At 40.5% G+C, this 15,603-nt stretch overlaps 1 pseudogene; it reads right to left on the reverse strand.

The window, feature by feature from the left end:
- Positions 1-14,430: 14,430 nt before the first annotated feature.
- Positions 14,431-14,548, reverse strand: LOC126238224 (5S ribosomal RNA; annotated as a pseudogene).
- Positions 14,549-15,603: the final 1,055 nt, after the last annotated feature.

Below are 15,603 nucleotides of genomic sequence, written 5' to 3' on the forward strand. Positions count from 1 at the left end.
GAAAGGTCCTTGGTTCAAGTCTTCCCTCGAGTGAGTCGTTTCATTTTTAATTTTCAGACAATCATCACCACACGTACTGTTTATCAACAAATGTAAGAAATAATCATACAAATGTTCGACAATCGTTCGATCCCTTAAGGAACTTTCCGATGCCTTACAGTTCGGAAAATATTCATTGACATTGTTACTGAAGTCGCGAGCTCTATTTGCTGGATTCATATTGCCCACGGAATGCATCTCACGTATTTAATGCACTCTCGTCCAAAGTAGCGAACAGTCAACTGCCAGCCAGGGAGCCTCGTTAGCAGGAATACTCTCTCTTCCGTGCGCTGTAGTCGACTGACGTCATGTGTTTCGATGTTTGTTTCGGTGTAGCGTCATCATACTACGGCGCAGTTACATCGCATCGGACGGACAGATAATAATTGTCTGAAAAGAAAAAATTCAAATTTTCACTCGAGGGAAGACTTGAACGAAGGACCTCTCGTTGCGCAGCTGCTCACGCTAACCACGGGATCACGGCGCTCCTGAGCTTCCTCTGTCCTTGTTGTTGCGTATCTTGCGCATGGACTACTCAGTTTGTATATTTTGCTTATTTTTTTCATACAACTTCTTCCAGTTTTCTCGATTGATCTGTGTTCAGTTTTTCAAGGCCTATCCACTGTGCCAACTTATAACTAAATCTGAGGGGGGTGCGATGGGGATATTCCCTTGTTAGTGGTATTGTGTGTTGGTGGCGTTGCCAGTTTACATACTGTGCATGTAACACACAATAAATGTGTTGGATGCCTCCTGTGATCAGTTTATTTGAAAAACGTTTGTTGTCATCGTAATTTATGTAACTGGCTCTCCGACTTCCAATTTGACAATTTGTGGAAAAATTGTTTACCTTGCTTGTCCTAGTTTCAAATATTGTCTGACAGAAGACGTAGGCATGAAGGAGTCAGTAAAAGCAATTATTCGCTATTATAGCAAACTTTTGAATCCACTGGACACTTGAATTCTCTATGTTGATTCTGAGAGTTTTGTTATTTCTCTTGTTATTTATTGTCTCAATGTCATCCGTGAGAATAAAATTAAAGGCAGTTGGATTAGGTTCCTGATCTATAAACTATGTTTTAATATTCTGCGCTGCTAAATAAATTTTGAAGGTTATATTCTTTACGTAAAACAGAGTATCGGTTTCAGTCCTAGGATTGACGATATACTTCAGAAAAACAATTACAGAATAGTGGCATATCGATTATGGCTCCTCACCATCAACAACAGTTGTTACCCCTAGTTTCGTATTTGCTATTTTACCGTCGTTACCCTTTAGAAACCAACCTGATCTTTCCACAATGCCATTTTTGACTTGCTTCTTAATATGTCCTATAACTACAGATTTGTTGAAAATATTAACTGTTAAATACGCTATTCCACAAATTAAAAACTTCCAGTTATTCTTCATATCTTGAAACTTACTACCGTTGACTTTCACTGAAGAAAAGATACATGATAATAAAATGAAATCAAAGATTAGAATGTCAAAGCATAGTGTGAATGGTTAAAATGAAATGAACTAAAAATCATCTTCTTGTCTAAAACACGTTACTCTTCCAGAGAACTTCGGCATCTCTCAAAATTTTTTACACCTCTGATGTTTAGCCACATGTGGACAAATAGTGGGTCTCATGATGCAGCACTGTTTAACCGTCACAAAATAAAGCCTCAAAAATGAGTAAATAAAACTATTCTTCTACTGTTGCTCCGAATCGCATATACCAACCGCCCTCTGCTCCGACAACGACTCAGTCTACTGGGTATTTGATTTTTCTCTGCTTTCTCGGGCCTCCTTACCTCTCCTTCTAGCCCAACCTTTGTTCTCCAATTACGCCTTCATCGGCGAGCTTCTCCTCAATATTTTTCATTTGTGCTGAATTGTTTTGTACCCTTCTTGCATATACACGTGTGTCATGTATTTTTTGCAGACTGCATGAATATATAAGGTGTGTATTTCTTCTCTTATCAAATTAAATATTACATATCTTGCTGTGAATTAATTTGTTTGTCCACATTCCACTTACTGCGTTTCCTTGAAATTACATAAAATATACGTCTGTAAATAAAGAAAAAACTTGAAACAGCTGTTGCAGCTGATTGGTGAAGGGCTGAAAAAAAAACACCTCCGCTGATGCTGCTTAGTATCGCGTATAGCCTCCTTCGGCTTCCACAACAGCTCGAAGTCTGTCGGGCATTGAGCCCACAACTCGAGCCACATAACTAGGAGATTCAAGTAACTCATTCCAAGCGTCATGAATCACATCAGAAAGCTGTAGGTGAGTCGACGGTGACTGCCCCTTTTCTCGTATTACTCTGACCATTTCTGCCCAAATATTCTCAATGGGATTCATGTCAGCTCCTTTACGTGGCCATTCCATTACAGTAATATTACTATGGTCGTCGAACCACCTCTTAACCACACGTGCCATATGAATAGGCGAGCGATCTTGTTGGAACATGATCTGATCATCGCCAAATCTTGCTGTCACAGAAGGCTACATCACGTTCTCCAGAATTGATATGTAATTGCGCGCATCGAACCTTCCTTCCACTTCCCACAGGAGCCCACACCCTTCGGCCGATATCCATGCCCATGCCGTTACCGACTCCCTGCCATTACTTCGGCAACTGTAATATATTTTCGATTATACCTAGCACCTTCAGACCGGTAAACAAGTACTTTTCCGGTTGATGCCGTAGAGAAAACTTTTTCGTCCGTGAAAATCGCTCGCCTCCAAAACTGGAGAGGTTTGTCGACATTTTCAGCAGCAAAAGCAAGGCGAGCTTCTCTGTGGGAAACAGTCAATGTCACTTTCACAGCAGCGCTTCTTGCTCTCAGTCCACCTTCCCTTAGACGACGAGTGACGGTCTTACTACTAACATTGAGACCCAAAGTCTGCTGAATTTGTCGTGCGTTGACAAATGGGTGGTTATCACTGAAACGGCGTATCTGCTGATCCTGAGCTGCTGTTGTTTTGCGGCGACGGCCATGAGGCCTCCCATTCAGGTTACCACTCTCTTCCTTTCGTCTGATCCACGTGGCTACCGTCGACTTGGGAAGACCCATAGTTCTTGCTATATAGCCATTTGAAGATCCCTCTGCATGGAGTGCTATTATAGCGCCCTTGTCTTCCTCAGCCAGATGGGCCATTTAGCGTTGACTGAATGATTCGTCGCGGTTAATATCTGCTGCGGAAACAGCGCTTGTAGGAAACAGACTGCCTCCTCCACGACGGCAGCCACAACGCAGTTGCCAAGTATGTGTAACACGGAAATCGATGGCATAAACGAGAGGTCGCAAACCCGTACCCGTGTCATTACATAGTGGAGCAACTTAGAATCTGTAATTTTTCTCAGAAGGGACTGCTCCACTCTTGTCATGTCTTATCCTGATAAATATTACATGAAATGAAATGTTTACGTTTTGCATATGCGGCAGGCCTAAAGCAAGAAACATTTCTGAAATATATGAGGCAACCTGAAGAACACTTCGTGAATTTTAGCTGTAGAAGGTTGCCTTATAAGAAGGAAAACGTGTTTATCCTCGCTCGCCGTGTTTCCCAGTGGCGCAGTTTACTCTGAGGCATACATAATTCTCGCCGGGCGTAAGAAGCGACTCGACTAACGAGGAGAACTCGCCAGGTGTCATAGGCTGATTGTCCGGAAACTTTGCTCAGTGAAGGAGAGGACAAAATAAGCGAACATGTGTTTCGACTTATCTGCAGACACTCGACCGTTTCCGAGAAAACGACGGTCAAAGTTATCTACTCGCTATAGTGTAGATACCTTCTGCAGCCGAGAACGCAATTGAAGCGGTGGCTCAGTGGCTACCGTCGTTCCTTCTTAACTTTGATTCCCGTGTTCGAGACCCTATTGGGTTTTTTATTACTATTTTTTCCTGCCTCTCTATCAGAATTATCTACGAATGTTTTTTTCTAATTTATGTTGAAATAATGTTGTCATTATTCGCCAATTAACTTTATGTGTAATAAATTAATTAAAAAAATAATAAACGAATGAGACAAGCTGATCTAAAATCATCTGGTCTGCCTCATGTATCGTTATATCCAAATGGTTTATAAATGTTAATCTTCATTCAGATCCGATTATGGCACCTTTAGTGTGTTGAAACCGGTTATCCAGCAAACAGTATTTAAGCGATCTTGGCTTCTGAATTATTTCTACAACAGAGTGATCGCCCCACTACGCACTATGTGTTCCCTTTTTAACTTATTTCTTTACACAGTAAATTAACCGACGAATAACGACAACAGTGTTTCAACATAAATTGGAATAAACATTCGTAGATAATTCAGAGAGTGAGCAACAGCGCATTGATAACTTCGACCGTCGTTTTCTCAGAGGCGGTAGAGTGTAAGCAGATAAGCCAAGACACGTGTTCGCTTATTTTGTCCACTCTTTCACTGAGCGAAGTTTCAGCAAGATCGGGGTATGACGCTTGGCGTGTCCCCTCGTAAGTGGCGTGCGTTGGGATTCAGTAGACAGAATGCGTTCACTTTCCTCGACTACTCATTGATATGTTTGGAAACTTTATTTCTTGTAGTGACACTTTGCATTATGAGGGCTGATTTTCCTGATAACGATCTACTAATGGACTTTGCTCCTAATTTACGTTACTGTATAGTAGACCTACTGCAACTTCTTAAACCGGAAATGTTTATTTATTTGGATACTCCGCTTCTTAGTTGCTACATTTCGCTATAATATTTTCCTTTGTTTCAAAACGGCAAGTTAAGATGACAACTGCAACGTGGTAACATCAGTAACAATTTAATACTTTGAAACAGTTATAAGTGGTGTAGGAGGAGTGTACTCTGTTGAATGAGGAATACATTAAACACGAAAGCTGCGTCCAATAACAATAATTAACTTTCGGTTACATGACAAAACACAAGTCGAAGCACTGTCAGTTCATCTCAGTACCCAGTAAAACTCAAACTGGAACGATCGAAAACATACTTTTGTGGGGAAGGCAAACAAATGACTGCGTTTTATTGGCCGCACACTAAGAATACGCAACAGGCCAACTGAAAACACTGCCTACACTACGTTTGTCCGTCCACTGCTATAATATCCTTGACAGACGTGATTGACTGCGCACGCAAAAACGTCCAAGGAACGGTAGCACGATTTGTAATGTCACGAAATAGGGGAGAGAGGGTCCCAGATTTGATAATCTATTTGGGGTAACATTCATGAAAACAAAAGCGTTTTTCGTTGCTGCGAGATCTTTTCACGAAATTTCAATCACCAACATCTGTTCTGAATGCCAATTCTCGAGAACTTACACAGGAAGAAACCATAGTAGTAATGTAATTCAAGGCTCGCAATAAAAGATTTAAGTGGTCCTTTTTCCCGCACACTGTTAATGACTGGGACGGTAGAGAAATAGTCCGAACCTTCTGCCAACCACGTAAGTGTGGATTGCAAAGAAATCTTGTTGATGTAGTCATGTAGATGTAACAACGAAATTATGTTGTAATTGCGACATGTGACTTTCATTTGATTTGAATATCGAAGTTGTTTGCTATTTATTTACTTTTTGTTTATTAGTTTCAGCCATATACGAACACCTAGGCGCGTTAAATTGATATTGAAATAAAGTGTGATGCATGGACCAATAACAATAAATTCTTACCTACTTGTTATGGTACTGCAGTATCTGCCAGCGTCTTCAGAAGTGGATATCGCATACGACGTTCCTAGGATGTTTATAAATGGATATTGCAGACGACTTCGAACAAAGTTTGAATCTAGCTTCGTAAAAGTTCCGTGATCAAACGATTTGAGTTGCTGGCGAATACAGTTTATCATTATACATGAGGTGAATAGGGTTCCGCCGGGTGCTGTGGTCGAGCGGTTCCAGGTGCTTCAGTCACGAACCGCACGGCTACTTCAGTCGCAGGTTGGAATTCTACCTCGGGCATAGATGTCTGTGATGTCCTTAGGCTAGCTAGGTTTAAGTAGTTCTAGGTCTAGGGGCTGATGACATAAGCAGTTTGGTCGCATAGTTCTTGAAGCCATTTTTTGACCTTTCGCGTAAATTTTCTTTTCATAAACGGCCGTATCTTTAGATTGCGTTGACATAGAAGCTCACTTTTTTACACCACCAAGGGACCGGTTACCGCAAGAAGTGCGATACATTTCCGCTTATTATGTCTACCCGTTCTGGAGGTAAACGGGTTTTAATGGTTGGGTAGACCGATAGACGGTCAAGATAGCATGACTTGTAGGGTTCCGTTTTTACCGGTTTCGGTGACGAAATCCTAACAACGAAAACAGCTACGACAGCTACTGAAGATGAGGGCCGCATAAATAACAACCCCTACTCTTTATTCGAAATGTGCTAGTTGCAGTCGATACATCAGCATATTAATCGTAGCTACGCTTTCGATCCAAATAACGTTTACAGGAATGCAAATAGAATCCATTTGCCTATACACGTGGTAATTCACATCCCAGTATTAATGCTACCGCGTTTTAGAAGTGCGAACATTCCCATTGCTAGCTAGCTTAAGAAACAGGCTAATGAACGTTTTCCGGCTGTGGCGAGTCTAGTGGAGAATTCGAAACAGTGTAGAATACGTTTGGCAGCTGTGTAGCCGTTTGTTTCCTGGGGTGGTGCAGAAATATCCTACTAAATTTACTCTCTAATAACAGTATTTTGCTATTTCGATAAACATCTCGAATGGTTGCACATAAGCGGTGACATAAAGGAAGAAAATTCATGTTTTTGAGTCCAGAAAGCTCTATGCAACAGAAACTGCAGTTCATTTTGCCATTTTCATTGCGAAATTGCCGGCTTATTCATGTCTGGGGTAATAATAGAGGGCTGCCTGGGTTGTCTGCTAGCGTAGTGAAAGGAGGGTCTGGTTTGTTTTCGGTTGTAATCTCGATGGAGGCAGGTAGAATATCAGTAAAGCAATTTTAAGAAATTCTCGCGCCCTCAGTACGTTTTATCGCTACCTTTATTCTGTACTGTCGGCCTGTGCATGTCAATATGACACTCTTGTTGAATTTCATACATGTTACTGCCTACTTTTTCCGCTTCTGTCAATAATGGAATTGACTTAAGTGTGGCACTGAATGATTTTTAACTGACTTTCGTTATGAATCTTCACGCATTGCTAAATTTGCACACTTTCATGGTAGGTCAGCAACGGTAATCCAGTATGACTGGTCTGAACGTTGACACAGACCGTTTCGCGGCCGAAAGCGGATAATATTTTGCTAATTCGTAACGATGCGGGGTTCTTTGTCTTACTAAAACAGTTATGTTATCTCGATAAGTTGAAATTCATTTTTATTGGTACAGTTCATACCAATTAGCGTTTCTTCTTTCATTCTGTCTTATATTTACGTGTTGTATTTAACACACTAATCAGCATTAATATAGTATTACAAAGTATTGAAAACAGCCTAAAAAAGTTCAGATAGTTTGCCAATTTCACGCCTGTGCATTGTATGTTGGTAGCACTTCGTCGCCTTGCCTGTTATGCTGTGTAGCAGACTTTAAAGCCGTGCGGATCAGCATAACGAAAAGGCGAGGGGTCTCGCTCGTTTTGTCCACGACTGTACATTCCCGTACAGGTGGAACATTTGACTTGCAAGTCGCTTGCCCGGTGTCGGCGGATGAAAACGATACTGCAGTGCCTGTGTTAGTCTGAATTACGATTCAAAATTGCATGTCCAAAGGAACTTGACATCATAATTCAGAGTAACACAGGAACTACAGTATAGTGTTTTTTTTTAATTTGTCCGTAGCTTGTTCTGTTAATGTTATTTATAGCGTCGTGATCTTATAAACATGACAGTTGAATTTAATATGTTATAAACACCCATCTTCTCGTATTTTATCACCCTCTTTAGACAGTTTAGTAGCAATTCATTATAGTTTGTTAAGTACATTACTGATACAATGCTAAGTTCAAAATGGTTCAAATGGCTCTGAGCACTATGGGACTCAACTGCTGTGGTCATCAGTCCCCTAGAACTTAGAACTACTTAAACCTAACTAACCTAAGGACATCACACACATCCATGCCCGAGGCAGGATTCGAACCTGCGACCGTAGCAGTCGCACGGTTCCGGACTGCGCGCCTAGAACCGCGAGACCACCGCGGCCGGCACAATGCTAAGTAATTATCCGTTAGCGCCTCTTGTTTAGGATAGTTTTACGTAAGTCCCAAATGATTTAGATATGCCACAGATAAGCTATTGCTCTGATATTCATTGTCCACGTCAGTAATTACGATCAAGTACACTTTATCCATAGTGGATGCTGTTTAACTCCGTGGCTGTTCCTTTATAGAATGTAGAAAATTTTCCGCTACCAGTCACAATAAAGTTTTATTTATTTGTCACACGACCGGTTTCGTGCTTGTGCCCATCCCCAAGTGTTTATACATTCATGTACATGTTTATATTGTTGGAGATCACCGTATAAACACAAAAAAATTACATGCTGGTGACTAAAGAGATAAAAGTGGGACAATTGTAAGTGGCAAGGCAGCATTTGTCGAAAATATATCTGTACTTACATAAAGATGAAGCATCATTATTATAATTAAATTGTGTTGACAGTTTTTTCCACTTAATTGCACACTAGTTATCTTTTTAACTTCCATATTTCCGTTTCATAAAGTCTAGCTGCATATTTCACTATTACGATGTCAACTTTGCAGTGTGTTTGACGAGCCACGTCGTAATAGTGAAATATGCCGCGATCGTTCAAACTAAACTCTACTTCGGAAAGACCTGAGGAAGCCATAAAAAGGCTTTTAACAATCGGGAGTGGCTAAGAGCAAAACGCTCACAAGCGCGTACCTATTCACATGATATTTTCCGAATCAATAGTAGTTAACGTCGGGTCGTCCTTGCCATAAACCTGCCTCGTTGGTCACGGAACCTCACTTTGTGTCTAGGGAGTACGCACTTTGTTGGTAACCAGAACACACGCACCTGGTCTAGAGCATTTACATACGCATCCATATGACTACTTGGCAATTCACAGTTAGGTGCCTGGCAGAGGGTTTATCGAACTACATTCAAGCTGTTACCCCAAAGGTCCACTCTCGAACAGCGAGGGGAAAAAATGAAGAGTTAATGAATTTTGTTCTTGTTTCGGTCCTTAACCTCAGTATGTCTTAAGAAAGAAAACTTTGGCATTTTCATCTACATCTACATAGATACTCCGCAAGCCACCGTACAGCGCGTGGCTGTGGGTACCGTGTACCACTACTTGTCATTTTGTTTCCCGTTCCACTCACAAATAGAGCGAGGGAAAAATGACTATCTGCATGCCTCCGTATGAGCCCTAATTTCTCGTATTTTATCTTCGTAGTTCTTACGCGCAGTGTATGCTGGTGGCAGTAGAATCGTTCAGCTAAAAAACTAAACCCCTCCCGAACAGGCCATGAAGGCCCAACGGTACCGACCGGCCGCCGTGTTATCCTCACCCATAGGTGTCACTGGATGCGGATAGGCAGGGGCATGTAGTGTGTTGGCAACACTGCGCCGACGCGGACTCTCCGAGTATTTTCTGCACTAAATATTTATAAAAAACGTTGTTATTAAGCTATTTTTAAACGTGTACAGGTGTTATAAATATAAGTGTTGTTGAATTAGTGGAAGTGTTAGTGAAGTATAAAATAAGATTAAACGGGGTAAGAAGCGTATTTTTCTTCTCGCGCCTGTAGCACGAATCCTAGGCCTAATTTCACGCGCGCGAATCGTAAGTAAGCAGTGAATTAAACTTACAGATAAACGTTTCCAGTTGGTATAACTATAATATAAGTGTTGTTACATTAGTGGAAGTGTTAGTGAAGTGTTTAAGAAGATAAAACGGGGTAAGAAGTTTATTTTCCTTCTCGCGCCTATAGCACGGATTTTAGGCTTAATTTCACGCGCGCGTATCGTAAGTAAACAGTGAGTTATATGTAATCACCAGTTTTTTTATTCAGTACTCTTTCAATTTATTTATATCTGCCTGAATAGTTTCTAGGGTCCTTTGTTTACGTTTTAGTCACTACTTAAATCAGCTTATACGATTTCTGTTTTTACCATGAGTGAGAAGTGTGTGACGCCGTAGGATCGTTAGTTCCGGGGTATGGTGTGATGGGTGCTGTAGTTTCTTTCATTGGGGCGAATGTAGTGGCGTGGGAAATGGGGACATAAATGAGGCTCACCAGTGGTATTGCAAGATCTGCAGTAGAGATACGAAGATACTGGAACAGGAAGGGAAAATTGCAGCTCTTCAAGCTGACCTAGACAAGGAAAGGGAGGATCTGGACAGGTTAAAGAGGGAGAAGGGTGAACAGAGGTGGGAAGTGGCAACAGGTAATAGGGGGAGCAAGCAAAGGAGAGCATCAGACAGCTTTGTCATAAATCTTGAAAACAGATTTGACCTGTTGCCTCAGTCAGAATCGGATGAGCCTCATGTAGCTGAAGCTGTAGAAAGGGCACAACAAGCTTTCAAGGACTTGAAAAAGGTAGGGAAATTTGTAAAGTGAAAGAAAGTTCTGTTGTTAGGTAGTTCCCATGGTAGAGGTGTTGGCCAACTACTGCAGGAAAATCTAGGTCCAGAGTACCAGGTTACAAACTTTTTCAAGCCTAGTGCAGACCTGGGTCAGATAACAGAGGATGTAGGTGCTTTATGCAAGGATTTCACAAAGGAGGATGCCGTGGTTATAGTGGGTGGTCCGGGAAATAGCATTGACAGAGACTCTGAATATTCCATAGAGAGTGACCTGGTGAAGATAGCATCAGCAACGAAGCATACGAGTGTGGGATTTGTGTCTGTGTTGAGACGCCATAAGCGGCCTCATTTAAACTCTTCCGTAGGGAGGGTGAACTTGGAGTTGGAGTGGCTGCTTAGGACGGATATAGGGTCCCGTATTGGTTTGATTCCTGTGGACGCTATCGATAGGTGGGACTACACTAGGTATGGCCTTCACCTCAATAGGAAAGGGAAGGGAAAACTGTCTGGGTTGATTGCAGAAAACTTAAGGGGGGACACTGGCGCAAGTGGTAAAATACCAGTGGTCACAGGTGTCAGAGGGATGCCTTTTTTAGGATAGGGAAGGGGAAAGAAAAAGAGTTTTAAGAGAGATTGGCAGACACACTCAGTTTGAGAAAACAGATGAACAGGAGTCAGATTTTATCATACAGCCTCCATTTAAACATTGTTTAACAGAAAGTAATCAGAAACTGCCAGTTCATCTTCGCCAAAACAGTTACAATCCCATTAGTACGCAGTATCAGTTATCTTTATTACACCAGAACCCTCTGGGACTTAGAAATAAAGTTGATGAACTACTCATTTGTATCGATGAAATGAATTCATCTAACCAAATTGACATAATCTGCCTCTCTGAACATCAAGTGACCAATATATAGATATGTTAGACTTTTCAGGATTTAATCTAACTTCCTACTTCAGCAGAGTAGATATGGATGGAGGAGGAGTTGCCACATTTATCAAAAACTGCCATAAATTCAAGAACATTGACATTAATAAATTCTGTTTAGAGCAGCATCTAGAAGCATGTGCAACAGAAGTAGAGTTCCATAACATATCCTATATAATACCGAGCACCTGCAGGAAATTATAATCTATTTTTAGATCATCTAGAAGCTCTTTTGGGTTATTTAACAGGAAGAAACAAAGAAATTTTGATTGCTGGTGACTTTAATACAGATTTTCTAATGCAATCTTCCAGTAAACATTCACTGCAGTTAGTAATGTTGTCTTTCAATCTAACTCACACTGTAAACTTTCCAACTAGGATCACTAAATCCTCAAGGACAGCCACTGATAACATTTTTAATGACAAATCAAAGGAACAAAATCATATCATAAAACCTGTTATAAATGGACTATCAGATCATGACATGCAGCTCCTTGTTTTAGATGTAAATTCTAAGCAGATTATCAAGACTGCTAAATCTGAGTACAGGAGAGTAGTCAATCAACCAAAAATTGAGTGTTTTAGAAAACTGCTCAAAGATATGAACTGGAAAGATGTTTATAGTGCTCATGACATGAATGAAAAATGTAACACATTCATGAACAATGTCAGTACCATGTTTGAAAACTGTTTTACTCTAAAAATTACTCAAATTAAACAGAAGTCTATAATAAAACCATGGATTACACAAGGAATAAAGATTTCCTGTAAGACAAAAAGGAAAATGTATATGTCGACCAAGAATAGCTCCAATGCTGATGATTTAGCTAAATACAAGGAATACTGTAAAACTATAAAAAAAGTAATTGAGACGTCTAAACAAATGCACTACGAGAAGAAGATAGGAATGTCAGGGATTCAAAATAAAAACAATATGGGATATAGTGAAAGAGCAGACTGGTAGAACCAGAAAGGAACAGGAGCAAATAGCACTAAGGGTAGATGACACATTAGTAACTGATGGGCACAGTGTGGCAAATATATTTAACAAGTACTTTATATCCGTTACTGATAGAATGGGACTTTCAGGATCAGTAGATAATGCCCTTGAATATCTGAAACTAGCCTTCACAAATAGCTTCAAGTACATGAATATATCACTCACTTCACCAAAAGAAATAACTTCCATAATAAAATCTTTAAAAACAAAGCATTGTAGTGGGTACGATGAAATATCAACAAAGTTAATTAAGGCATGTTCTTGTGAGTTTAGTACAATTCTAAGTTACTTGTGTAACCAGTCAACTATAACTGCGACATTTCCTGACTGGCTAAAATATGCAGATGTTAAGCCTCTATTCAAGAAAGGGGATAAAGAGATACCATCAAACTACAGACCGATTTCACTTTTGCCAGCATTCTCAAAAATTTTAGAAAAAGTAATGTACAGGCAGCTGCTCAACCATCTGACCACAAATAACATATTATCAAGAACACAGTTTGGATTTCTGAAGGGTTCTGATATCGAGAAGGCTATTTACACCTACAGTGAAAATGTACTTAATTCTTTAAATAACAAATTACAAGCAGCAGGTATTTTCTGTGATTTGTCAGAGGCATTTGATTGTGTGAACCACAACATCCTTTTAAGTAAATCAGAATTCTATGGTGTCACGGGCAGTGCTGCAAAATGGTTCAAGTCATACCTCACTAACAGGAAACAAAGGGTGTCAGTGCAAGGGACTAGTGAATTAAGTCATCAGTCATCATCAGAATGGGAAGAAATTACATGTGGTGTCCCACAAGGATCCATCTTAGGGCCATTGCTTTTTCTTGTGTACATTAATGATCTCTCATCAGTTACACTGCCAGAAGCAGAGTTCGTTTTGTTTGCAGATGACACAAGTATTGCAATAAATAGCATGTCAAGTGTAGTTCTAGAAAGATCTGCTAATGATATTTTGATGGATATTAATAAATGGTTTAAAGCCAACTCACTGACATTAAACTTCGAAAAGACTCACTATATGCAATTCAGAACCTGTAAGAGGTTTCCACCCAGCATATGCATAAAATACGAAGAAGAGCAGATAGAAGAGGTTGACAGTCTTAAATTCCTGGGATTACTACTTGATAATAAATTCAGTTGGGAAGAGCACACCACAGAACTGCAGAAACGCCTTAACAAATCTGTATTTGCAATTCGAGTGTTAGCAGACATAGGCGACATAAAAATGAAAAAGCTTGCATACTTTGCCTACTTTCATTCCATAATGTCATATGGTATAATATTTTGGGGTAACTCTTCAAGTCAAACCAAAGTTTTCAGAGTCCAAAAGCGTGTAATACGTATTATTTGTGGAGTAAATTCACGGACGTCCTGCAGAAACCTCTTCAAAGAACTGGGTATACTAACTACTGCCTCTCAGTATATTTACTCCTTAATGAAATTTGTGCCAAATAATATATCTCTTTTTCCAACAAACAGCTCAGTTCATACATACAATACCAGGAACAAAAATGATCTGCACAAGGACTTAAAAGCACTTACTTTAGTTCAAAAAGGGGCCCACTACTCAGGAACACTCATCTTCAATAATTTGCCAGTAAACATAAAAAATTTAGTTACAAATCCAGATCAGTTTAAAAGGAGCCTGAAAGACTTACTAGTGGCCAACTTCTCCTACTCCATTGACGAATTTTTTAATAGAAACAAATGATGTATTGTATATATTCATACTATTAGTATTGTTATTTCAGCTTAAAAAAATAAATAAATTGACATGTTCCACATCCACGAGGATCTCCTCAGCACGGATCTATGGAACGAAAAACTAATCTAATCTAATCTAATGTAGTCAGCACACCGCTCTCCCGGCCGTGTGTCAGAGACCGGAGCCGCTGCTTCTCAATCAAGTAGCTCCTCAGTTTGCCTCACAAGGGCTGAGTGCATCCCGCTTGCCAACAGCGCTCGGCAGACCGGATGGTCACCCATCCAAGTGCTAGCTCAGCCCGACAGCGCTTAACTTCGGTGGTCCGACAGGAACCGGTGTTACCACTGCGGCAAGGCCGCTGGCGGAATCGTTCAGCAGTCAGCTTCAAATGCCAGTTCTCTAAATTTTCTCAGTCGTGTTTTTCGAAGACTCGCCCTCCCTTCAGGGATTCCCATTTCAGTTCCCGAAGCATCTCGGTAACAATCACGTGTTGTTCGAACAAGTCTAGCAGCCCGGCTCTGAACTCCTTGGATATCTTCCTTCAATCCCACCTGGTAAGGATCCCAAACACTCGACCAGTACTCAACAATAGGTCGCACCAGTATCCTACATGCGGTTTCCTTTACATGTGAACCACTCTTTCCTAAAACTCTCTCAATAAATCGAAGTCGATCATTCGCCTTCCCTACCACAGTTTGTAGTGTTATGCTCAGATATTTAAACGACAATAGCAACACTGTATCCAAACATAACAGGTCAAAACAAGCTAATATGTTGATTGTCTGCGTTATTAGCTAATTTCGGCCGTCGGCCACTTTCAAGCGCTTATCGCAAGCCACAAGCTTCATATTACAAAGAACTCAGTAGATATGTAAAGGCACATAAAAACGATGTGTGCTTTCATGTATGTAGTGGCTTTTTTGAAAATGTTCGACGATCGAAATTAACTAATAGCACGGACAATAGATATATTACAGCCTGTTTGGGTCAGTTTTTCTTTTCTTAGAACAATTAAATCTTACCGAGCAAGCTCTGATTTTTCTTACGTAAATATAATGATCATTTCTCCCTTTGTAGGTGGACACCAACAAAATATTAACACATTCAGCGGAGAAAGTTGGAGATTGAAATTTCGTGAAAAGATCTTGCCGCAACAAAATATGCCGTTGTAGTAATGATTGCCAACCAAATTCGCGTATCATGCCCATAGCACTTTCTACCCTGCTCCTCTTTGAACTTATTCGATGTCCTCCGTCAATCCTACCTGGTAAGGATTCCATAGCGGGCAGCAATAGACCAGAATGGGACGGGCAAACGTAGTGTAGGCAGTCTCTTTAGTATAGCTGTAGTAGCAAACAACCTGCTCAGTCACTTCGGCCAGCGGTCAGCTCGCTACAGACGCCTCTGATGCGTGAGCA

The sequence above is a fragment of the Schistocerca nitens genome, chromosome 2 (assembly GCF_023898315.1).
Source record: "Schistocerca nitens isolate TAMUIC-IGC-003100 chromosome 2, iqSchNite1.1, whole genome shotgun sequence".
NCBI classification, from domain to species: domain Eukaryota; kingdom Metazoa; phylum Arthropoda; class Insecta; order Orthoptera; family Acrididae; genus Schistocerca; species Schistocerca nitens.